This window comes from Macaca nemestrina, chromosome 11 (genome assembly GCF_043159975.1).
Source record: "Macaca nemestrina isolate mMacNem1 chromosome 11, mMacNem.hap1, whole genome shotgun sequence".
Taxonomy (NCBI): Eukaryota; Metazoa; Chordata; class Mammalia; order Primates; family Cercopithecidae; genus Macaca; species Macaca nemestrina.
The window spans coordinates 94,245,516-94,271,075 of NC_092135.1; the positions used below are offsets into that span (position 1 = coordinate 94,245,516).

The 25,560-nt window shown below is 39.8% G+C and overlaps 1 protein-coding gene across 6 annotated transcripts in view; it reads right to left on the reverse strand.

Moving 5' to 3' along the window:
* Positions 1-25,560, reverse strand: part of LOC105468168 (HECT, C2 and WW domain containing E3 ubiquitin protein ligase 2) — a 384,482-nt gene that overhangs the window by 264,752 nt on the left and 94,170 nt on the right. The window contains exon 1 of one of the 6 annotated variants that reach the window (XM_071073115.1): positions 9,699-9,720. The exons of the other annotated variants lie outside the window; for them this stretch is intronic. The gene's annotated coding sequence lies outside the window, so the exon portion shown is untranslated. Of the gene's footprint in view, positions 1-9,698; positions 9,721-25,560 lie in introns of those variants that run through there. 6 annotated transcript variants of the gene reach the window in all.

Sequence of the window (25,560 nt, forward strand, 5' to 3'; positions counted from 1 at the left end):
CCCCTCCAATCCAGGCCTAGCCTATTCCCTAAGTGTCCATGTTACAAAATTACTTTCTCTTCTCTTGCTAAAGGTGCCCTTATAGAATACAGCAACAGAGTCTAATAATCATCAGCACAAACAGCATCTAATAATCATACTGGCAATACAAATAGCCAGTAGCCAGTAATCCTTCATTCTCCTGGTTGTTTCTTTTTTTCTTTTCTTTTTTTTTTTATTTTTTTTTGAGACGGAGTCTCACTCTGTTGCCCAGGCTAGAGTGCACTGGTGTGATCTCAGCTCACTGCAACCTCCGCCTCCAGGGTCCAAGCAATTCTCCTGCCTCAACCTCCCGAGTAGCTGGGATTACAGGTGCGTGCCACCAAGCCCAGCGAATTTTTGTATTTTTAGTAGAGACACGGTTTTGCCATGTTGGCCAGGCTGGTCTCCAACTCCTGACCTCAAGTGATCTGCCTGCCTTGGCCTCCCAAAGTGCTACGATTACAGGTGTGAGCTACCATGCCCAGCTGGTTGTTTCTTTAAAGACGAATGTTTCAATTAATTACATTAACTAAAATTAATCTCTCACTGGTAGAACCTCAAATTGCATGGAGTATGTACAATATTGTCAACACCCACCCACCCCTATGCTTCAGTTACTTTTTAAAGATTAGAGGAGGAGTGGACACTTCTGAGGCAGGTCAACCTTGCCTGGAATTCTGATTTTTAAAGCAAAACTTCTCAAGCGTCACTTGTTAAAATGCAGCCTCTGAGTCAATAGGATTGGAGTGGAGCCTGAGAATCTGAATTTCCAACAAACTTCCAAGTGACGGTGATACTGCCATCTGCAGACCACACTTTAAGCAGCACTTCCCTAAACTATTCCATTTTTACCCTGCCTGTCAATATTTCCACTTCCAAAGCTACAGATTTTCTAAATGAATGAAGGCCTAAGGTGTGTTTTCAAAATAATTCTAGGGTCAGCAAGATCTGTAATATGGGACTTGGACTCTGGGAGCGGGGAAGCAAAGGGAAAGATAATATACGTACATGGGTTATCTAAGCCAAGCCTGCAGGTGTTCAAGCAAGAATTTCGGAAAGCCTGGGTTGTTGAGATTTTTCCTATGTTCATCTGCCTTGTCCTCCTAGACAGCATTTAAGTTGCAAAATGTTTTTTAGCGGGCTAAGGACAGGTTACTTGCACTACACCATATCCTGAAGGAAGAAGCAACAATTCTTTTTCAAGGAGAAGGGAGTGATATGGTACTTCCCATCAGAGCTACATGTGAAGAAGGAAGACAAAGAGCCATTTTATTTTTTATTGCAAGTCACTGAACGTGTGTGTGTGTGTGTGTGTAAATAAGTGAGACCGGCCAAGAAAATTGTGAAAAGGAAGAATAATATAAGGGAAGTTGCCCTGCCTTAAATAAAAGAACATGTTATGGGTACCAAAATATAGAGACAACTAAACAGAACAAACTAGAAGGACTAGAAACAGAATCAAGTTTCTGTAAGAAGTTAGACTTTAATAAGAGTGTTACATATTTTAAAAATGGGGACAACTGTCTAACCATTTTGGCAGAGGGGCTACCTCAGAGGTAAAAGGAGGGAAATGCACCTGAGGAGGAACCCCCACGGAGCTCAGGAGGACAGGCTGTAGTTATTCCTGAATCGCCTGGTGGACTCACAGATGTTAAATATCTCATTCTTTATATATCTATAATATTCATAATATATTTTAAAAATAAAAAAGTAATAAAAAGTAGAGGGGTACTAAAATAAAATTAAGTATGTTTTATGATCTTGAGATAGAGAAGGCTCTTTACGTATGACATTAAATAGTCATAACAAAAATATTAAATGTAGGTGGTAAGAAAGTTTATAAACAAAGGTAAAAGACAAATAAAAAGTTGAGGAATATTATAACATGATGACATATGAGATAAATATATAAATACTCCATATGAGATAATAAGTAATTAACCAAGAAATATATAGAATGAAGAAAAAAATAAGGCTATTATCTCTGGGGCAGGGGACTAATTGGAGGTCATAAAAGTAAAAAACACATCGATGACTTTTTATAAGGGAAATTGACTTTTTCTTACAATGAGTCAAAACAAAATTCAAGTTCACCTTACAAGGATTTCTAGAATAAAACCTAATTGTCAAAAAAATTCTAATTAAAAGTCTTTCTTTAAAAAAAATTCCCATTCTATCTATAAAAATAATATACATATTCACCACAAAAGAATGATCAGAAAAGACTAAGATCACAGAAAAAAATTCACATATGCAAAATAAAAATTTATGTTCTGTTTTATAACACAGCCAAGTCACAGTGATACCAGGCAAATAAACAACAATAATAACAACAACAACAACAACAAAACCTTACTATACTTCTAGTGTACTACTTATTCATCTGGACAAGCATCAGTTGCAAGCAACTGGCTCCTAATTCACAGAATTAACGTGAGATTTCTAGACTTTGCTCTCATTAAGACTGGTAAGAGATCATGAATACAGGAAAATATTACCTTTCTTCTAAGGATCTCAGTATTTTTTAACATATTATTGTATTTATTGAACTCACAGGGGATACAAGCAGGCTTAACCCTTGAGTATACATACAATTTTGGCTGGGTGCGGTTGGCTCACACCTGTAACGCTAGCACTTTGGGAGGCCGAGGCAGGCAGATTGCTTGAGTTCAGGAGTTCAAGACAAGCCTGGGCAACATGGCAAAACCCCATCTCTACTAAAAATACAACAAATAGCCGAGCGTGGTGGCATGTGGCTGTAGCCCCAGCAACTCGGGGGCTAAGGTGGGAGGACTGCTTGGACCTGGGAGGCAGAGGTTGCAGTGAGCCAGGATCCGACCTCTATACTCCAACCTGGGTGATGGAGCAAGACCTTGTCTCAAAAAAAAGTAAAAAATAAAAAATAAAAAAAATACATATATACACAATTTTGAGTTTCCAATAAAACATATTAAGTAAATAAATGGGTCACAGTAAGGCTGATTTGTTAACACTGCTAAATTTAGGGATATTTTGCAAATGAGTAAGGATTGGTCCTAAATAATATTTCTTTATGCATATTAGTACTTTGTGGGTGCTAAAATTTATTTTTTCTGTTTATCTTCATCTCTTGCTTTCATATTCAAGTTATGTTTTGGAGTTTTGTTTTCAGAAAATGTCCAGTGATTCTTGGTTGCCCATTCAATTTTTTAAATGAGGCATTAAAAACTAAGCAAGATTGAAGAAAATAATCTTACATTAGAGGAGTAAGATAAGGGAAGTATTTATTCTGCCATAACTAATACTTATTATCCAGTCAAAGTAATTTAGATTATGAGTACATGACTGAAAAATAAAGCATGGAGAAATAGACTCATTGATATATGGAAGCTTTATATATGAAAGTTTTGTTCATTAAAAGACAACATTTTTTAAAAGTGAAGACAGGTTGCAGGCATCTATAATAGATAACTGGTTAGTATCCTGCATATGTATAGAATGTGTAAAACTCAGAAAGAAAAAAAGAAAACAGCAAAATATAGGAGTAAGCAAGTTACAGAAAATAAAATCAAAAAGCCAATAAGCAGTTTACAAAAAAATAAAACCACAATGCGATATTATTTCACATCCATCAAATTGGCAAAAAAAAAAAAAAAGTCTGACAATACCAAGTGTAAACAAGGACAAGGAGCAGGGGAGATTCATACGGACAATGGTGGGAGTATCTCATGAATGCAATAAAGTACACATCTTATAATTTAGCAATTCTGCTCCTAAGTATATTCTAAGAAAACATTAACACATTTTTATTTTAAAAATTTTTTTTAAATCCCTAGCAGGATTATTTGGAATAGAAAAAAACAACATCACTAATCAATAGACAAATGCAAATCAAAACCACAGTGAGATACCATCTCATACCAGTCAGAATGGCTATTACTAAGAAGTCAAAATTAACAGATGCTGGCAAGGTTGTAGAGAAAAGGCAACGCTTATACACTGCTGGTGGGAGTGTAAATTAATTCATCCTTTGTGGAAAGCAGTGTGGTGATTCCTCAAAGAACTTAAAACAGAATTACCATTTGACCCAGCAATTCCATTACTGGATATATATATAAAGGAATATAAATTGTTCTGTCATAAAGACATATGCACATATATGTTCACTGCAGCGCTACCCACAAAAGCAAAGACATAGAATTAACCTAAATGCCCATCAACAGCAGACTGGATAAAGAAAATGTTATACATATACACCATGTATACAAATGGTATACATATACACCATGGAATACTACACAGCCATAAAAAAGAATGAGATTATGTTCTTTGCAGCAACATTGATGCACCTGAAGGCCATTATCCTAAGCGAATTGATGCAAGAACAGAAAGCCAAATACCACATGTTCTCACTTACAAGTAGGGGCTAAACAATGAGAACACATGGACATTAAGAGGGGAACAAGGGACACTGGGACCTACTTGACGATGGAAGAAAGGAGTAGGGAGAGGATCAGAAAAAATAACTACTGGGTACTAAGCATAATATTTGGGTGATGAAATAATCTGTACACCAAATCCCCATGGCTCATAGCTTACCTGTAAAACAAACCTGCATGTGTAGCCCTGAACCTAAAATAAAAGTTAAAAAAAAAAAAGAAAAAAGAAAAAGAGAACCTAGAAGTCACTTATAGAAGAATGGATATACTGTGGCATTCTCAAATTTTAGAGAATGCAGCTGTGGGAATGAATGAACTAGATTTACCCATAATCAAACACACTGAGAGGGCAAAAAAAACAAAAACAAAAAAAACCAAATAGTTGTAGTCAAATGTATCCTATATATTGTACGTATGTACTGCATAAAGTTTAAAACGTTCAAAACAGGCTGGGCGTGGTGACTCACGCCTGTAATCCCAGCACTTTGAGAGGCCAAGACAGGAGGATCACTTGAGGTCAGGAGTTCAAGACCAGCCTGGCCAACATGGAGAAACCCTGTCTCTACTAAAAATACAAAAATGTAAGAGGGTGGGGGGCGCGCCTGTAATCCCGCCACTCGAGAGGCTGAGGTGGGAGAACTGCTTGAACCTGAGAGGTGGAGGCTACAGTGGGCTGAGATCGCACCACTGCACTCCAGCCTGGGTGACAGAGACTCCGTCTCAAAAAAAAAAAAAAAATGCAAAACAATAACTCACTGTTTAGGACCCAAACATAGGTCTATAGTTATATGCAAATTTAAAAAGGCAACTTCAGAACAGTGGATCTCTGCAGGAGGAAGATGACTTTTTTATTTTTTATTTTTTTCTTTGAAATGGAGTTTCACTCTGGTTGCCCAGGCTGGAGTGCAATGGCACGATTTCGGCTCACTGCAACTTCCGCCTCCCAGGTTCAAGCGATTCTCCTGCCACACCCTCCCAAGTAGCTGGGACTATAGGCATGCACCACCACACCCAGCTAATTTTGTATTTTTAGTAGAGATGGGGTTTCGCCATGTTGGCCAGGCTGGTTCCGAACCCCTGACCTCAGGTGATCCACCCGCCTTGGCCCCCAAAGTGCTGGGATTCCAGGCATGAGCCACCGCACTTGGCCAGAAGGTAACTTTTTTAAGGTGGTAGATTAAAACATGCACATTTGTCATCTTACATTTTATACTTTTGTATGTCTTAAATATTTCATAATGAAATTGTAGAATCTTGTCCTGGTTAATTGGTTACCACACTCCCATAATAGATAACTGAAACAGATAACTGATAGCAATTGATCATGACCAGAAGTTGTATTCCAAACACATTTATTTTAGAAATTTACTGAAAGTTTACTAAAAACCACACTTTTCAAAAATCAAGCTAGGATAAGCGTGATAACTCCAAAAGAACCATTTGCGCATACTGAATAATCTTTTGTTTTCTAAATCAGTAGCTTCCAAAGTGGAGTGCATTGGGCCACAAGAAGAAAATACTGGAACTGTGTGTTTTTCCATAAAATCCTTTCAATTTCTAGGTTTCATCTGTTGTAGAAAATACGTAACAGACACAAACCTAAATGAATTTATATAATATATTCCTGCACAGTGGTATATCATGTCATTTATAAATCATTTTTTACTGATCAAGGTGCAAGGTCTAAAAAGTTTAAAAACCACTGTTAGAGATGACCATTAATGGACTTTCTAAACCACCCGTCCAAGTAACCTACATTCAGACCCTGAAAGTTAAAAATAGAGATTATACAGGAGGACTGGATTTTTTTAGAGATAATTTATTAGTCAAAAAAAAATCTTGAACTAGATGACTAAAACTGCAGTCTGAAAACAGCCTACGTCTGCCAACTTTCTACAGACCAAATTTCACATCAGGCTTCAAGACAGAGGTTGATGGAACTGCCAACCAGTGCAGTAACAGGTCTGGCCTTATTCGTGTTGGATGCTTTGCTTGAAAAAGATAATAAATCACTTGAAAAGCCCACGTGGGAACAGGACACAATCTAGGAAACTGAATGCCACTCTGTAACACAAGTGCTAAATTAACATTCTCCAACTGCTTCCAGCTATTGATATTCATTTTGGAACAGGCAGGACATATTTAGAAAATGGCACATCACCAGAAAATGTGAGTGAGAGTGTGGGATTTTGCCTAATACAATGCAGCTAGAATTTTTCTAGAACCAACTTCAGGAGCCAAAAAAGAAAACTCTGTTTCACAAACCCTTTAGATTAGAGTGTAATCTTCCAATAAAATAAGTTATACAAAATCAAGTAGTATTGTCTTACACTAAATAACTATTTAAAGAAGCAGTATTTTAAAATAAACTCCTCCTCCTGGCCTTTAAGCTAGTGATCTTGGTTACTGCCAATAGCATTCATAATAAACAGGATACAGTTCTGTCAAATGTTTAGCAAAGTATTATAAACATGCTTTTGGTGAAAATAAGTATTCCAATACCTTTTGGGGACAATGAGAGGACTATTCACATGTACCATTTATCAATTTAACAATGAGCAGATAATGTAAGAAACTGCACATCAGTCAGCTACCATAATGGCTTGCATTTTGGCAGAAGTAGAAATGGAGGTGGGTGGATACCACAAATATCATTAGTCATAAATTGAGAGACATTAATATATTTATTAGGATAGTGTGCATTTTACTCTAATAATAATGACGTTCTCACACCAGGCAAAAGAAAGCCTTCTCAAAGAATTCTTTACAAACATTCATTTGGATACTAGCTCAGAAAATCTCACTAGAGGTCACAGGCCTTTAGTAGACACAGATATCTATTTGGTAGCTTGCTGTAAGGAAGCTACATAGCTCTATAAAATGTGCAAAGCTTATATAGAAAGCTCTCTGTCATTTCATATCTGATAATGGAAGCAATTCTCATTCTATCTCCATTGCCATCTTTTTTTAGGATTGATTCCTACAAAGTGCAGCATGGAATGTTATAATGTCATACCAGGATAGGTAAGTTTTTGATAAAAGCACTTGCTGAGATTCCTAATTTCTTCTCTCAAGGGCATGAAACTAAGCAAATTAATCACTCTAACATCTAGACTCTTAAGGCAGAGGCCAATATGTTCAATACCAGAAGATATGCTACGTATCATCACACTCCCACACCTGATCCTCAACTCTCTGGGCCCAGTGAGCAGCGTAGTCACAGACGCTTAACACAGTTTAACGAATTTCTCTGATACACCTACCGTGGCTTGGTCCATGGTCCCACGGCTCTGCTTCCCAGGGACCATCAACAAACAAAGCCCTTTCTCAGTGGTTTTCTTTGAGATGCTCAGAAGACACCCACACACACATAACACTGCCCCCATCCACTTGGTTCTGTACCCTTATAGAGTTGAACAGCTATCCCTTCAGGCCAACGGCAGAAATGAAGAACTTTCCAGATTGGAGAGTTCCCAAATCTAATCACCATTTATGTTAGAATTCCTTCAGCTGCAAATAATGGTAGGGAAGGAGAAAGGACGGGGGAGAATAAAGGAGATGGGGGGAGAGAGAGGGACGGGACATGCAAAGGAAGGAGGGGAGATAGGATGATGAGGAGAGAGGAAGAGAGTGAAGGGAGCGAAGGGGAGAGAGACGAGGGGAGGGAAAAAAGGAGGGAGGCTCACATAACTGAAAAATTGAGGAGTGGGTCTCCTATCTTCAAACACAGCCAGATCCAGGGGATATTATCAGAACGTCATCTCTTTTTCCAAGTTTCTAACCTCTGCTTTTCTCTGCACGATCCCCTTTTTCTAGCAGGGTCTCACCTTAATAGTTGCAAGATATCTGCCAGCAGCACCAGGCCTACATCTTCCTAACTTTAAATTCAATGAAAAGACAGGATTTCTTTCTAAAGCACTGCAATAAAATTTCCAGAATGAAAACTCATCAGTTTAATTGGCCCCTGTTGGTTATCTGCCCATTTGTGAACCAATCACTGTAGTTTGAGAGGTGCAAGGACTCCTCTGATCGGCCTGGCCTGAGCCATTTGCCCACTTCTGGCATTAGAAGGAAGGACAGTTTCGAAAGGCAAACTGGGTGTTGCTACAGGAGAGCATTCAGGCAAACCACAGCCAATCTCAGGATTCTCCTTGTTCTGCCTTGTCTTCAAATCCTCTTGCACATTTTTCCAGCCTACGACCCGCTGTGCCTCATCATGTCCATCTAGCACAGGACCCTCAATACATTTCTCCGATACAGGGAAAACCCATTTGGTGTAGTGAAGGATCCTAGAGTCAAACAGCCTGGGTTCTAATTCTGGCTCCATCACTTTAGCAAGCTGTGTAATCTCTCTGTGCTTCAGTTTCCTCATTTAAAAAAAAAAAAAAAAAAAGGCAGGTGGGCAGGGAGCAGTGGCTCACGCCTGTAATCCCAGCATTTTGGGAGGCCTAGGTGGGCAGATCACCTGAGGTCAGGAGTTTGAGACCAGCCTGGCCAACCTGGCGAAACCCCATCTCTACTGAAAATACAAAACTTAGCCGGGTATGGTGGCACATGCCTGTGGTCCCAGCTACTAGGTTGCTGACGCACTAGAATCACTTGAACCCCAGAGGCAGAGGTTGCAGTAAGCCGGGATTGTGCCACTGCACTCCAGCCTGGATGACAAAGCGAGACTCCATCTCAAAAAAAAAAAAAAAAAAAAAAAAAAGGCAGGCAACAATGGCACATACATCATTAAGTTGTTGGGACAAAAAATAAGATGACACGGGCAAAGTGCTTAAAACACTGCCCAGCAGAAAGTTATCTCTCAGTAAATATTAGGAATTAAGTCTTCTAACAAAGCCATTTTGAAAAAGTTCAGTTAGTAACTATCAAGTAGATCTTCTTTTTAATCCACAAGACATTAAACACCTACCAATCTAAAAAGATTATAGTTAATTTACATTTTGTCCAAAGCTCTCACTGGTTTTATATTGTGACAATTATCTAATTTGGTTACTGATAAACTCAGAAAAGAAGGGAGCTTAAAATTTGGGTACACAGAACAGTGGAATTCTAAACTGTAAAAGATTTGAGTTTTTTCATCTGGGTGCAATGGCTCATGCCTGTAATTCCAGCACTTTAGGAGGCCAAGGCAGGAGGATCACTTGAGGCCAGCAGTTCAAAACCAGACCTGACAACATGACAAGATCCCATCTCCATAAAAAAAAGAAAAAAAGAAAACAACTTTAAAAACTAGCCAGGCATGGTGGCACACACCTGTAATCCTAGCTACTTGGGAGGCTGAGGTGAGAGGATCACTTGAGCCCAGGAGTTTGAGGTTACAGGAGCCGTGATTGCACCACTGCACTCCTGTGTAGGTGAGGGTTTTTCCCTGGAGGGAAAAGCAAAAACAAAAAATAAAAAAAAATTAGGCAGAAGTCATATTATGACCTTAACTCATTAAAAGAAAAAGCTAAATGAATACATGCAAAGGAGAAATTAGCCATATTTAATATGTGGAAGAATGTTGTAATGAATATTTTTCCAGCAGTCGTCTAACAAAAAAATTTTGGTCTATTCAATTCATCAAATTGTTGCCATTAAAAAACATCAAACTCAATCAAAATTCCTTTATTAAAGTTAGAAATTAATAGACCATTTGTATGAAACCTTATATGCTTTTTAAAATAAAGAAAACAGTTCTTCCAGGCAGTTCTCAGCTTTCAAGTGTTTCAGAAGGAAAAGTCTAAATGGGATACATAATGCATTTTTCCTCAAAATCCCTTCAACTGTCACAGAGGATTTCACTTTCAATAGGGCCATAATTTCATACAAAGTCTATGCTATTAATTTATCTCCCTTTAATTCTTTTCAAATACTTATTATCACAAAAATCTGAATGAATACTACATACTTCTTTTACATGAAATCTGAATAAAACTGACAGAAACATTCCAAGCTCCCACTGGCAGGCTTGGAAAGAGGCTTGGAAAGCAGCGGGTAAGAGGACCACCCCTGTCTTCTAGGAGTTAAACACCTCACAGAGAGGCCGGGCACGGTGGCTCACGCCTGTTATCCCAGCACTTTGGGAGGCCGAGGCAGGTGGATCACCTGAGGTCAGGAGTTCGAGACCAGCCTCGCCAACATGGTGAAACCCCGTCTCTACTAAAAATACCAAAATTAGCCAAACATGGTGGCACTTGCCTGTAATTCCAGCTACTAGAGAGGCTGAGGCAGGACGATCGCTTGAACCTGGGAGGTGAAGGTTGCAGTGAGCCGAGATCACGCCACTGCACTCCAGCCTGGGCAACAGAGTGAGACTCTGTCTCGAAAAACAAACATACAAAAACAAAACAAAAAAAAACACCTCACAGAGGACACAAGTCGCACTCATGAAACCTGTCTCTAAAGAAACTTAGACACTTGCTTGTGAGGCACAGAAACAGCAGAAAATTCAAAAGGAGAAATCAGAGTGTCACCACATCAGAAGTGGCTTCAGGCCAAGAAGGGACCCGATCTAGGCTCTGAGGAGCTATAGGATTTAGACAGGCAGAAAAGAGAAGGAAAAACATCCCACTGAAGTCCCTGCTCAAGTAGCTCACAATGGTTCTTGTGACAATGAACACATTTCCACAAATGGGTCTCCTGGCTACTGGTCTGTGATGGTATTACTACTTTCACTGTTCAGTGATATAAAAAGCAGGTTTCACGTTGCCCAGTAGCTTTGCAGTCACTGTTATCTATCTAGTTCTTTCAATTTACACATTCTGTTGCTCACAACCAACAAACTGAGTGGATTAAAAGGGTATGTTGAAGGGGAATAATTATTATTATCATCACTATTCATTTTAACTTCACTCTCAACAGTTACTTTTTACATAATCCCCATAAACATTTTCATGAAGAACAGTATCATTTAAAAAAGTATGTCAAAAGAGTCAGAGGAGACCCCCAACTCAGCAGAAGCCGCAACCCAGCCCTGCAATGGAGGACAGGCCCTAGAAAGCTACCTTCCTATCCATGTCATGGGAAATTCTGTGCTGATGTGCATCCCCAAATAGAAACTCACCCACAGCACCAGTTAGAACAAGCAGGAGCCAGGGCTACAGCCAAGACAACTTCTATTTGTGGTACATAGAAGAGGGGTCATCCTACGGCAAACTTGATGATTACTGGGTTTTATCCCAAGAGAAAGAAGAGGCCAAGCAGCACCCATTAGGACCCCACCTTGTGAAGAGCAACACAGCCAGTGTGAGGGCCAAGGAGAGGGGTACATAATTCAGCACACTACAGTATAGCATCAATTCACTCCACTGGGATTATCACTAACATGCAAAGTTTCCCCCTCCTTTTCCAATGTAATGGATAAAGAAGCAGTAGTGCAGAAAATTGATCACTGCGAGTACATACAAGTTGGTGGCAAAATAAGAAAGTGAATCCAGGGCCTTTCACACCACTTTTAACTCTATCTCGGCCACACATCTTCTCCTTCTCTCCCAAAAGGAAATTTCTTATCTAAAACCCCCAAAGTACCTTTGGCACTTGGCACAATATTCATCATTCCGTTATAGACATAAAAACAACAAGGACCAAGAATTTATGTTTGCCAGCAAGACTGCATGCTCTTTCACTGCCAAGGTCCTGAAGCTTTCATCAGTAAGGAGTTGCCAATCTCCTGAATAGGAAGTGCTACTGGCAGTTGGGTGGAACAGTTCTTCCTTGTGCAGGGATGTGTCCAGTATGCAGAACAAGTTCACTAAATTCCAGTAGCCATTCCCAGTCACAATCACAATTGCCCCAACACATTTCCCAGACTGCCTCTGATTCTGAATCACTGGATCACTGGACCACAGCTATGCATTCTGTCTCATTGGCTGAGTCTCCACCCAATGCTTAACCAAGCACATTACACTGTGTTAACACAGTGCTCAATATTTCCAAGGACAAACTCAGGATCTCTCTCCTCTCCCTCCACCAGCAGCCTCTCCAGATTTCCTTATTTCTATAATAGAACTCTGACTAAGAGCTCTGAGTTCTCTCTGACTCTTCCTACCAGCCCCAAGTTTCTTTTCCATCTTGCCCTGATTTTCTACTCCTGTTACCATCCTCTTGCCTGAAAAACTCTTAGCTTGTCTCTTTAATGGTCTACCTCCTTCAGAGCATCCTGAAACTACTTCTACTGTCTTCAACTCTATTTATGCATTATTCATGCTTAGAAATATTTAAAGGACTTTCTATTGCCTATTAAATTAAATGCCTTGACCTAGAATTTGAGAATTTTTATAACATGACCCCATTGTCTTTCCTGGCACACCACTGCCACTCCCCCAAAAATACCTATTTTCCAATCTGTATATTCTTCCCCAACCAGGTTCCCATCTCAGTCATATGTTTTCCCCATTGCTCCCAATTTAAAAACAAAACAAAACAAAAAAAGGTGTCTGTCTGAAATATCTTTCCACACTCCTAGTCAAATCACATCAGTTTGGGGTCCCTCTCACGTAGCTTTGCCAACTTCTTCAATATAAGATGTTTTCTCCTTTTATCTGCCCTTCCACACACAGTTTATACTTGATTATTCTAACATATTTCTCCTTGTGCTCATTTATCCACTGTAGTGAAAAAACATCATGAGGTTGTTTGCCAGGTGGTGAGACAACCTGACTTCTATTTGGGGGATCCCTTTCCCCTCAACTTGTAGGCCATTAAAATCGAGTGAGGCCTCCCTCAAGGCCCCAAGAGTAGAGCAGAGGATCCCAGCCTAGGACAGGTAGCATATTCCATCCCCCAGCCACAGTGATGGGCTCTTGGATGTGGACATTGTACAAGTCAACAAGACAGTGCTGGGACAGAACGCAGTCCCTGAGTTTTCTTCAAGAACTGGGAAGAGCACTGAATAGGGAGGATGGAGAGCTGGATCCACTGCAGAACACAGAGCTGAAAGGTGAGAGACCTTGTCTCGGCAACAATGCCACGCAAAACCTAGTCCTATACCTGAAATTTTCAGTGACCTGAGTAAAAAATATTCTCTTCTTGCTTAAGGTCCCTCACAATCACAGAGTCCTGCTACACCATCCTTTCTATTGTCTACTGGCTAATTAAGCAGAATGTCTGATCCTGACTCATGTTTCCCTCTGTGCATAGCTCAACTGAGTTACTGTCCACGAGACACATGTACATACACATACATGATTGTACTTGTTAAGTACCGGTACTCAAGAAATATTTTTGACATGAATTAGAGAATAAATATTTTAATTGGGAGGAAAAAGAGGATTTAATTTTAGCCCTTTGCAGTCCCTTTAGTCATCACCTTATCACTTGTAGTCAGTAGACACTGAAAAGCTTTCATTAGCAAGTTTCAAGACGGCTTTGGATTCACAATTAAACTCTTCTGTGAAAACCCATGCCTGCTTTCAGGACTGCTTAAGTACTAGTGGCATATGGTAAAGCAGGTGTTTGGCAGCAAATGTTTTTTAAAAGATCTTTTGAAGACCACAAATTTGTTTATCTTTCTAAAATTAGGAGGAATGTCACAATTTTAGCTTGGCCTCCCCAACCCTTTCAATTACATATTAATTTCATCCTTTTTAGAAGCCATAGGCTTATAGGTGCTGCCAAAAGAGATACAGTTATGCTTGTATTGTTCTAGGCTCAAGTAAGCTTCACAGTTGCTATCTCTGCCCCAGAGCATAAATGCTTTGGAAAAATAAGCACATATGTGCTCTGCCACATTGCAACATTGTGGACTCATTCACAGTGGAAACCACCGGCAGACCATCTCCCTAGAGACCTCACAGAGTATTGCTCATTCTGGGATTAACTGACCATGGGTCAAGCCCTCAGGCTTGCAAGCTCAAAAACATATTGTGGCATTCCTCCAAGCTGAGTATATCTTCAAAGACGGACTTTCATAAAACAAGCTTATAGACCAAAACAGAAATGCAAAATGCTAGTTAGTTTAGTTTATAATAAAATATAACTATCATAGGAATCAGAAAACTTAAAGTTCTCCAATCGCTACATTCTCTCCAGTAGCTAAGCTATATGGAAGACAAACCACAATCGTAAGATTGCTTTGGTGAACACTGAAATCAAATAAAAAGGGATTTAAATGCTCTAACCAAAGATATTTCAGATGAGATAGCTTAAGAGACTATTACCATAAAAATCCAAGTAAATTGACCACCACTCCCACCCCATGGAAAGAACTACCTGCACAATGTCCAAGTTCCCTCTTTTTCTGTATGCCTTCTAACTACCTTCTCTTCAGAGTGGGATGCATAATTTGCAGAGCTCAATCCAAAATAAAAATGTGAGTTTCCTTGCTGAAAAACTAGGATGAAAGTGCCATTAAAGGCACGAAACTATAAAATTTTTCCTTTCTTCTGTGTCTCTCTTTCAACCACTCATGGTGCTTTAAAATTGCCATTAATATCAAACTCCCTTGAGCACAGAGATACTCACAGAGCCAATATGGACCCTCACAGGCACCCAAGGGCCTTGTCCCATGATCAAGGGCATAAGCATGCAACCCATCAGCTATAGGGCTCCCCCTTCTGCAAGTTATTGGACTGACAGTGCCAAGCCGGAGGTGGTGAGCCTGAGCCGGGCATCTCCCCTTGCAAAGGAGCATGCTGCCCTGCTCACAGCGGACAGACAACTCCAAGGGATTACAACCTCTGTGCTGGGATGCACTCAGCACCTGAATCAGGAGTGAGTGGGAGGCTTGCCACCTGAGTTGCTTGCTGAAAGAATGATGGCACTGCCAGCTGAGAGTGGGGACAGCCACCACCATGCCTACAACAAGATACCACAGGGTATGCATAGCAGACATTGACCCCCCTGCTCCCAGACTCCAACTAGGGAAAGAGGGTAATAGTGGTTTCTTGACGGTGGAGGCAAAGGGAGGCCAGGAGAGAGAAGGGTACCAGGGGCCCGGGGAGCTGGCCGCTGAGCATCTGTCCTGGGAGGCAAGGAGGCAACAGAAGGCAGAGCTCCATGCTGCTGACGCATGCTCCACTGTCCTATTGGACTTCACTTACGAAATCACAAATTCAAGAATAAAATTACTAAGAATTCAAGATAGCAACCACAGAGCACTGAGCCCCAAATGCAGAGCCTTTCTGAGTGGGGTGCCCTGTGTGACTCACTGGTTACACATCACAACACCAGCTCTGCTTCTCTGGCTTTTTGTTTTCTTCTCAGTGTCCTTGGGTATGCCACAGCTCTAATGTGCAAATGTAGCCCAGTTTTGCCAACAGCTACAACTCAATGGCTTACCTCAAGAAAACTAAGGTGTCCCTTTAATGAACAAATTATTTTCAGACTAGTATTTTAAAGGCTAAGCAACATCCACAATGTGTGTTGATTTACTAGTTGGGAAAAAAAAAAATCTTATTTATCATGTTTCCAACCCTGGTGGTAGTCTCCAAATACTGACAATATAGACAAGTTGACAAGCATAACAATAATATGGAATTGAAACATGCCTTCATAATGCATTAATCTCTAATAATTTATTTACTCAATAGATATTTAACAAATCTTGTGTGTCTACATGCCAGGCATTATGCTAAGCTCCATGTTACAAAAATCAAGAATTATACAACCCCTTTCTTTTTTTGTTTTGTTTTGGTTTTTTTTGTTTTTTTTTGTTTTTTTTTTTTTCTTTGAGACGGAGTCTCGCTCTGTTGCCCAGGCTGGAGTGCAGTGGCGCGATCTCGGCTCACTGCAAGCTCCGCCTCCCGGGTTCATGACATTCTCCTGCCTCAGCCTCCCGAGAAGCTGGGACTACAGGCGCCCGCCACCTCGCCCGGCTAATTTTTTTTTTTTTGTATTTTTTTTTAGTAGAGACGGGGTTTCACCGTGTTAGCCAGGATGGTCTCGATCTCCTGACCTCGTGATCCACCCGTCTCGGCCTCCCAAAGTGCTGGGATATACAACCCCTTGAAGAGAGAAGAATGCTCATTGAAATAGAGAAGACAGACACGAAAATTGACACTTTAGTTTGGTAAGTGTTACAGAATCAATTGCCATGGAACACAAAGGGAAAACATCTCACCCTGCTGGGTGGGACAGGGAGGAGGTTTACCAGACCCTTCCCATTAAGTAGTAGAAACATCTTTCTCAAGAAAACCAATAGTACCTTGGAGTTACACAGTCCTTTTCCTACAAACTTTCAGAATCCAGTGAGAAGACACCATCACCTCTAAAGTATAATGCAGTCTTACCAAAAATATCAAACCCAAATTTGCTCATGCCTCCAGTTTCAACTACCAATTTACAAGAAATACAGGGGACAAGGAAACATATTAACCGAACCATAAGGGACACATTCTGCAAAATCCAAACTGTGGGAAATTCTACGAGGACAAATAACTCAATTTCTTCAAAACTTAAATTGCAATGCGGAGGAACATTTATTAAATACAAAGAGACTTTAAAAATATACCAGCCACTTGCAAAGTGTGGGCCTTCTGTGAAAGGTTTTTGAATCTTTTGGGGTGGGGGCAAAACATGACATTAATGGGACCAAGATATTTAATGAAATTAAGGAACCGTTCATTTTTAGATGTCATAATAGTGATGTATGTATGGTTAAAGAGGCACGACAGAGTAATGGTTAAGGGTCCAGGCTTTGAAATCGTTTTCTCATTTGAAATATCTCTTCTGAGACTGGGCAACAAAAATTGGGGTAAGGTCCGGGTAAGTCTGGCTTCATGTCCTCTCTCTAAAATGGGAAATAATAATAGTTGTTGCTTCCTTAAGTTGTTGGAGGTTTATGAGCTACAGCATGAAGAAGTGCTTAGCACAGTGCCTGGTTCACAGTGAGCATTCATTCCATGTATATTACTATTAAGATGATTAGGAACTTTTTAAAACCTTGCTGCTGATTCCACTCAGCTCAGTTACTCTAATATCTGAACTAGGTTACTCCTCTTGCATTCTCCATATACTGCACACTCATTAAGTGATCAAAACTTAGTTTTTTCTTTAGAATTCACGTTTAAAATAACTTTGCTCACAATCTCCCTCAGGTTGCTTACACAGTGTGATCCTCAAGGCTGCCCAGCACACCCTAAAGCCTGCAGCACTACACTTAATCGGAGTTCACCATTCACTCTGCAGTCCCCCCTCACAGTTACCCTATTCTGCTCCTGCCCTCCCAGCTGCCAAATTCACAAATCCCTGTTCTTATCCTTCACTGCCCTATAGACTTGAATAATACCATCCCAGGAATCAAGGGGTCTCCAGAAAAGGGCTCTCGTTCATCTCCTAGACTAAGTCTCTTTAGGTACAACCTATTTTGGTTCATACATTCACTCCCTTACACACCCCATGCCAGGCACCACCCTCCCCAACCTGGGGGAGTGGCAAGTTCATACTTCATTCACTCCATGTGCCAAATCATAGAGGACTCCGAATATACAGGCAGGACTTTCAACTTCATCTTGAAAACTATGAAGGTGATAGACAGATTCAAGCATGAAAGTTAAAGATTCAATGCAGTAAGCAACCCTCTGGCTATACTTTGGGTAGGTAGCAAGATGAAACTGTTAGAGGTTCTGTTGCAGGATTCTAGGTGAAAAGGGAGGCAAGTCTGAATCAACCCAGTATGGTTGGGGAGCAGGGGAGAAGAGGACAGAGTTATCAGTCAGCAAGGAGGAAGGGCTAACAGGGCTGAGGGTGATTACTGAGAGGAGGAAAAGTCCAGAACAACTCCCCATTTTCTTAAGAGTGGAATCACAAGAGAAAGAGCCATTGGAGAAAAGAAAATGTCAAAAAAAGATGAGTTCCATTGGAGCATTGAGTGTGAGGTATCTGTGAAATACTGAAGTGGGGGTCTCCAGAAAGGTGTGACTTAGAGAAGCTGAGTTGGGAGCATAGCACACAGCTGAAACCAGAAAAAGAAAAATATCAGGTCAAAGACAAAACATGGGAGAACATTGTCTTAGTCTGTTTGTACTGCTATAACAAAATACCTGAGACAGGATAATTTTAAAAGAACTGAAATTCATTTCTCATAGTTCTGGAGGCTGGACCACCAAGATCAAGGTACCAGCAGGTTTGGCGTCTGGTGAGGGCAATGTCTCTCTGCTTCCAAGATGGTGCCTTGTTGTGTCCTCACAGGTGGAGGTGGAAGGCAGGGGGGTGAGAGAGCAGAAAGGGCTCTGTGTCCTCATGACTTACTTACCTCCTACAGACCCCATCTCTTAACATTATCACATGGCGATTAAGTTTCAACGCACGAATTTTGGGTGATATCCAGACCACAGCAAATGTCAACATGTAACAAGGGGTGTGTTTAGGAAGCCACTGGGAAGGAACTGGCCAGAGATATGATAATAAGGAAAATTAGATGATATATCACCATAAAAGCCAAGGCTTAAAAAAGTACTTCATAAAACAATAAAAATGAGTGTAAAGAAGAAAAATGTGATCAAAAGTGTGAGGGAGGAAGATACTTAGAAAAATAAAAGGGACACCCAGGCATGGTAGTGTGCATCTGTAGTCCCAGCAACTCAAGAGGTAGACACTTGCAAAACACAGGAAGTTAATCCCTGAATCAATTCAGAATTAGCTTTCATCATACATATCACACTATTCCTAACTCTTACCAATACCAAATATGGCACCTATAATTTCCCCACTATCCCTCACAAAAATAGTGTGAGAAACATGGCAATTTGTGTGGGTTTTGTAAAGGGCCTGGTAGTAGTCTAGATTCGGATTCTGGCTACGTGGAACATGTCTGGCAGGTAGGTTATGAATAAGGAAGGAAAAAAGAAAGCTTAATAGAAGGGCCAAGAGCAATTCTAAACGTGAGAAAACGTTCTAGAAGTTCTAGCTGGAGCCTTTACATGGAGTCACAACATTTCTCTATGCAAACTAAATGGTATTTTCACAGCTCTCCAGAGCCTCCCTGCTGAGCTGCTTGCATGTTTCCTAACCTTGATGTCAGCCAGCGGGACTAGCAGTTACACAGAGCTTCTCATTATGTCAGTGAACAGGGAGGGTGGCCAAACTTCACATGGTCACACGCTACAGATGCAACGCCCCCCACCCCCGGGCTCAGAGAAAAACTATGATTCTGGAAAACCCTCAAGCCCCATGCATTCTTCCAGCATTATACACAGGAGGGATCCTAACAGAAAAGATAAAGAAGTGGCAACACTGAGCCTCCTCTAAGGGTCCGGGGTGTGGGTGGCAGCCCTCCTCTGGAAGGGACAGAAATGGGAAGAAGACAGAGGGAATGAAGCTCCCTTAATTATTACTGCAAACTTGGACTATTTTTAGAGAGGTTTAATGAATGGAATGATATTTTAACGTGGTAACAAAGACTGGGACCCGGCATCCAAGGGAACTATTAAACAAGAACAGAAATCCTCAGTGTCCACCTCTTATCCATGTGATTCCAAATATAAGCTTAGATAATTTTAAGCAGCTTCACCTCTATTCACTAAAATTAGGAAAGCAGAGCTAATATTAAATCTTCAAACAAGAATTTAATGGAAAGCCAAGGCAGGAGGATCACTTGAGCCTAGGAGTTTAAGATCAGCCTGGGCAACACAGTGAGACCCTGTCACTACAAAAAACTTTTTAAAAAATTAGCCAGGCATGAGCCAGGCATGGTGGCACATGTCTGTAGTCCCAGCTACTTGGGAGGCTGCAGCAGGAGAATCGCTTGAACCCGGGAGGCAGAGGTTGTGGTGAGCCAAGATCCCACCACTGCACTCCCACCTGAGCAACAGATTGAGACTCCGCCTCGAAAAACAAAACAAACAAAACAATTAGCCAGGCGTGGTGGCTTCCACCCGTAGTCCCAGCTACCAGGAGGCTGAGGTGGGAGGATCACTTGAGCCCAGGATGTTGAGGTGGCAGTGGGCCCTGCTATTGACACTGTACTTCAGCCTGTGTGACAGAGCAAGACCCTGTCTCAAAAACAAACAAAATAATAAGGATTTAAATAAACTGCTATTATTGCCCAAGTGGTGCCATGAGCTGTGGGTAATTATCACTACATCCCCAATCTCGGGGTGATAATGCTCAAGTTAGCTCATGCAGAAAGACTCCCTGTTTATTTCTGGGAAAATGTAACCTTATTCAGACCTTGCTTACTAATGTTCCAGTGTGCTGATGCTGAGACTTTACCCCTGCCATAGAACCACACCCCACTCTCCAGGGAAAGAAATTGGCCTATTTGGTCACAGCACCAGCAGAAGGGGTGCCTCACATTACATACCACACCGAGCAATGCTTTGTTAGATAATTTGACTCTGACACACATGGTCTTCTAAGAGAATGGCCAAAGACTGCATGAATTTAACCATCTCAAAACTGTAGTACTGATCCTAAACTCATGGCTCAAACGTTTTGATATAGTTGTTAAGATAAAATTTCCACATAAAAACAGTAATTCTATCAGATCAGCGTATTTACTAGGCAGTATTCCCAAGGGTACGGTATCAATGACATCTGTCCAGAATGCAACATCTTTATAACAGGAGTCCTTAGGTCTTTCAGGACGTTTCTATTTTTAAATTTGCTGGCTAATATGAACAAACCTTAGTTAAAAATAACAAGAATAAAGCAAAGCTCTAGAACTACAAATTAACAATTGACATAGCTTCAAAGACTACGATGTTTTTGAAATTCCATTTACTGTGCTTCCTTTTTAAAATGAGAATCTGTATGTGCGTATTCCAAGATTGGGGATTATTCAGTAAGACTGTCATTACCACACTGAGCAATGGATCTACATGCATAGAAGTCAGCTTGCTCATAGTCTCCAAGGTGTCTATTATGATCCCATTTCTGAAAGGCGTATGGTAAGAAACAGGACCATATCCTTCTTATATTCAAAACCACATAACACTTACTTCCCCTCTTACAATAAAAATCAGTAAGAGTTAAGATATGTCACACTATATTTCTGACAAATATTTCCACCCACATGTAAATAGCTCTTTTAAAAGAGACTGAGACCAGACAAAAAGTCTCAAAGCATAGACACCGAACAGCAGTTCTTTCTCTTTCGTCCTTACCTTCCTGAATTGACTAACTGAATGACAATGAGCTTTATTCCCTTTACAGTAAGCAGGGAAAATCATTAAAGTGATGTTATAGAAGGAGATGTAATGGCATGGAGAAATGTTCATTCCACTATACCACTATATCTTGTTAAAATGTAAATAGCACATTTCAAAACAACATATACAATGAGATACTAATTTTATCATGAAGAATGAATACACACACACACACACACACACACACACACACCACATAAAACACACCTGATTCCATAAAACTCTAAGGGGGAAAGGAATAAAATTTATCCAAAAAGTTATCTCTAAATGGCTGAATTCCTAATATAGTTTTTTTATTTTTACTTTTCCTATGTTTCTACAATGACCATGACTTTTAAGGTCAAAATAGGATCTAGCCTCACATAGGATATTGTGGAAACTAAATGAGATTGTATCTGGGAATAGCACGAAATTCAGTGCCTACATAATAAGCATTCTATAAACATTAACTTAAAACTTCCATGCATAAAATGCATACATAGAAGTAAGTTAAAAGCAAAGGGAAAAATATTACCTATACATACTATGCTATATTAAAATGTATATACTAACTAAAACAAAAAAGAGACTTGGGAGTAATGCAAATGGAGTTAGTTACCTTTTATTCTTGTAGTCTTATTTAAATTACAGAAAGAAGATCTCAAAAAACATGGAATTTACAGAGGTAATAAGTCCTTGGCATTGCTTTGCTTTGTTAATCAGAAGACAACATGAGGTCATAAATTAGTAGGCTTATAGAAGCATATACTGAACATATTTTTAAATAGTGCTTTGTTTTTATGCTAGGCTAGAAACTGTGAGGAGGTTTTTCAAGGACTGAAAGAGAGAGAGAGAGATATATAACTCCCCTATCATAACAAAGCTATCATTTTCTGCAACAAAGTACTGTTTTTCTTCTAAGGTTCTCAAAGCTATTTATTCCCAAAGACACTATTATAGTTAAGTGGTGTGCTAAAGGGACACAGCTAAATTCAACAGGGACTAATGAGTGACCAGAAGAAAGATCAAAAGAACCCACATCATGGTTCCACTCTGTAATGAAAGTCCCACAGGGCCAACATACTCCAAATCCTTTCCTTCAAACCATTAAACTAAAAAATTCCAAACAAAAACAGCCCTGGCGTGTGAAGGAGCAGACCACAAGCCTGTTTCAAATGCTTACCCTACAAACACTCAAGTTTGCCATTTTAAGTCTAGGATGGCCCATCCACTCGGCCCCAGCCTTGGGAAGTAGGTCTTGTTACTGAGGAAATAACCCAAAGAGAAGTGGGAAGGCAGCACAGCAAAAGGTAAAGAATGGGAATGCACTGTCCCCTACTTTCTTCTGTTTAGTGGATGACACTTTAGCCTCCATTATTATATCTGAGGTTCCTCTGCAGAGAACACTACAAAGAGGAAAGAGCCAGGTGACCAAGAAGAATGCGGTCATTGAAGACTGGGGTGGCCAAGGGACCTAAACAAGTCTACACAGTAAGAGGCAGAGACAAATTTCAAAGCCAAAGCACTCTGACTCCACATGGGAGCTCCTCCATACTGCATAATGTCCATGCCACTCTCCACTATGACCACTGCAAAGCAAGAGGAGATGTCAGTAGCCTTACCTTCCCACACTCAGCCACTGTGGGAGATGGCTAATGGACCCCCACCCCTCAAAAAACAACAGAGGTGCCCAATTGCCTGGCAAACTCCATTTGCCCTCTGGGCTGGCCCTCCTTGGGAAGGATTTTATTTAACTACACTTGATAAGCTCTGAAAAACCAACAACTAAACCCAAATTCAACAAAACAACAACAAATTAAAAGAGGGGTTGTTCAAAGGTTGCTCCTCTTTCACTCCATTTTATTTTTTCTCCCTTTTCTGTTTCATTTTTCTCATGAAAGCAGCCACACTGTCACCTGACAATGACAGGAGATATATCTGTGCACAAACTAAATTCATTCACAAAGATGCTCTCATTTGATTCAAAATGAGATTTCAAAGACTCTAAAAAGTTATTCCAACAAGAAGAACCCTCACATACTGGTGAAAATGCAAGACAGAAAAGCCACTTTGGAAAATAGGCAGTTTCTTTAAAAGTTAAACATACATTTACCATAAAACCCAGCAATTCCACCCCTAGATATCTATCTAAGAGAAATAAAAATGTATGTTCACCTACATAAAAACTTGTATATGGAAGTTCACAGCAGCATTATTTATAAGGTCAAAAAGTAAAAGCCAACCCAAATGTCCATAAACTAGTGAATGATTAAACAAAATATGGTATGTCCATAAAATGGAATACTATTCAGCCATATAAAGGAATGAAGTAGTGATACCTGCCACAACATGAATGAACCTCAAAAACATCATGCTAAGTGAAGAAAGCCAAAACCAAAATACCATATATTGTATGATTCTAGTTATAAGAAATATCTAGAAAAAGCAAATCTAGAAAGACAGAAAGTAGATTCGTGGTTGCTTGGGACTGGGGGTGGGAAAATAATTAACTGTAAAACATCATGAGCAATTTTACTGTGATGATGAAAATGTTCTAAAACTGGATTTTAGTCATGCTTATACAACTCAGAGAATTTACTAAAAACTACCAAATCACACACTCAAAGTATGTAAGTTTTATGTTATATAAATCATACCTCAATAAAGTTGTAAGAAAAGTGTGAATACATAGACCATTTACAAATAAGGTTTATTCCATTCCTACTATACTGAACAAACGTAAAATACAATGGAATGTTGGCTGGGCATGGTGGCTCACACCTGTAATCCCAGCACTGTGGGAGGCCAAGGCAGATGGATCACTTGAGGCCAGGAGTTCAAGACCAGCCCTGTCAACATGGTGAAACCCCATGTCTAAAACAAATACAAAATCATATATATACATACATATATATGTATATATATACACACTTAGGGGTGTGTGTGTGTATATATGTATATACACACACATATATACACACATATATGTGTATATATGGATAAGCCTAAAATAATATATACATACATATATATACATACATATGTGTGTATGTATACACATATATATTAGAATGTTAACATTTAAAATAAAAAAACAGAAAGTTTAAGCCTTCTGACTGATTTGTTTATTAACAAAGAGCTTTGTGTCTTCAATGAAAGAAATCCAACCACACTCAATCAAAACGAATTTTCAAGATGTTATCAGATAGTTGATATAACTTAAAATAATAAAGATATCATTTGCAAATGGTCTCAAGTCTAATCTCAATATTATAATTATCTACATACTAGTATAATAATTAAAGAAAACAAATTTATTCCCAAGTACATGATTGGCTTCTAAGATAAAGATAACAATTACAAAGCACTATAATTCCAGATCAGCTCTTCTAAGATTTCATTTAAAGTGAATACAATAGTGACAGAACTAAAAGATTTCAAGTAAGTTATATCTCTGAATCTGAGTGAATACTTCAAACATCAGGTCTAAAATAAAATCTTGATTTAAACATAGTACACATAACCATTTAATGTTTAAAATAAAAATATACAATCTCTTACAAAACAATTTAACATAGTCAAAAATGTCGCAAGGTAAATAGAGAAAAACAAACGTTTATTTTTGAGAGTTATATTCCGCAGTACAAAACCTGCAGATTGTCACAGAAGGCTCCAGGGACAAAGGGGACACCACGGTGGGCAAGTCCAAGTGTCCCTTTGTTACCCAACACACATCAACATCTAGCCTGGACCATCGTCCAGACCATGGGTTCCCATGATGCCAGGCCACTAGACAGAGTTACGGTGACCTCCTGCCCCTCACTAAAAATCTCCAATGTAAGTTACTCCCACAAACCACAGGGAAAATGCCCAGTGCCATGTGGAATGGCCAAACCTGCAACAACTTATGGAAGAGCAAATAGCAAAAAAAAATTCACATAGTCCATAAAGTGTCAGCCTGTTAAAGAACAGATTATCAAACTGAAGTTATTAAACTCTCCTGCAAATGCATTCTCAGTCAGAGAACAAAGGATTGGGGGGAAAAGGGGCGGGAGTGCAATCCATAT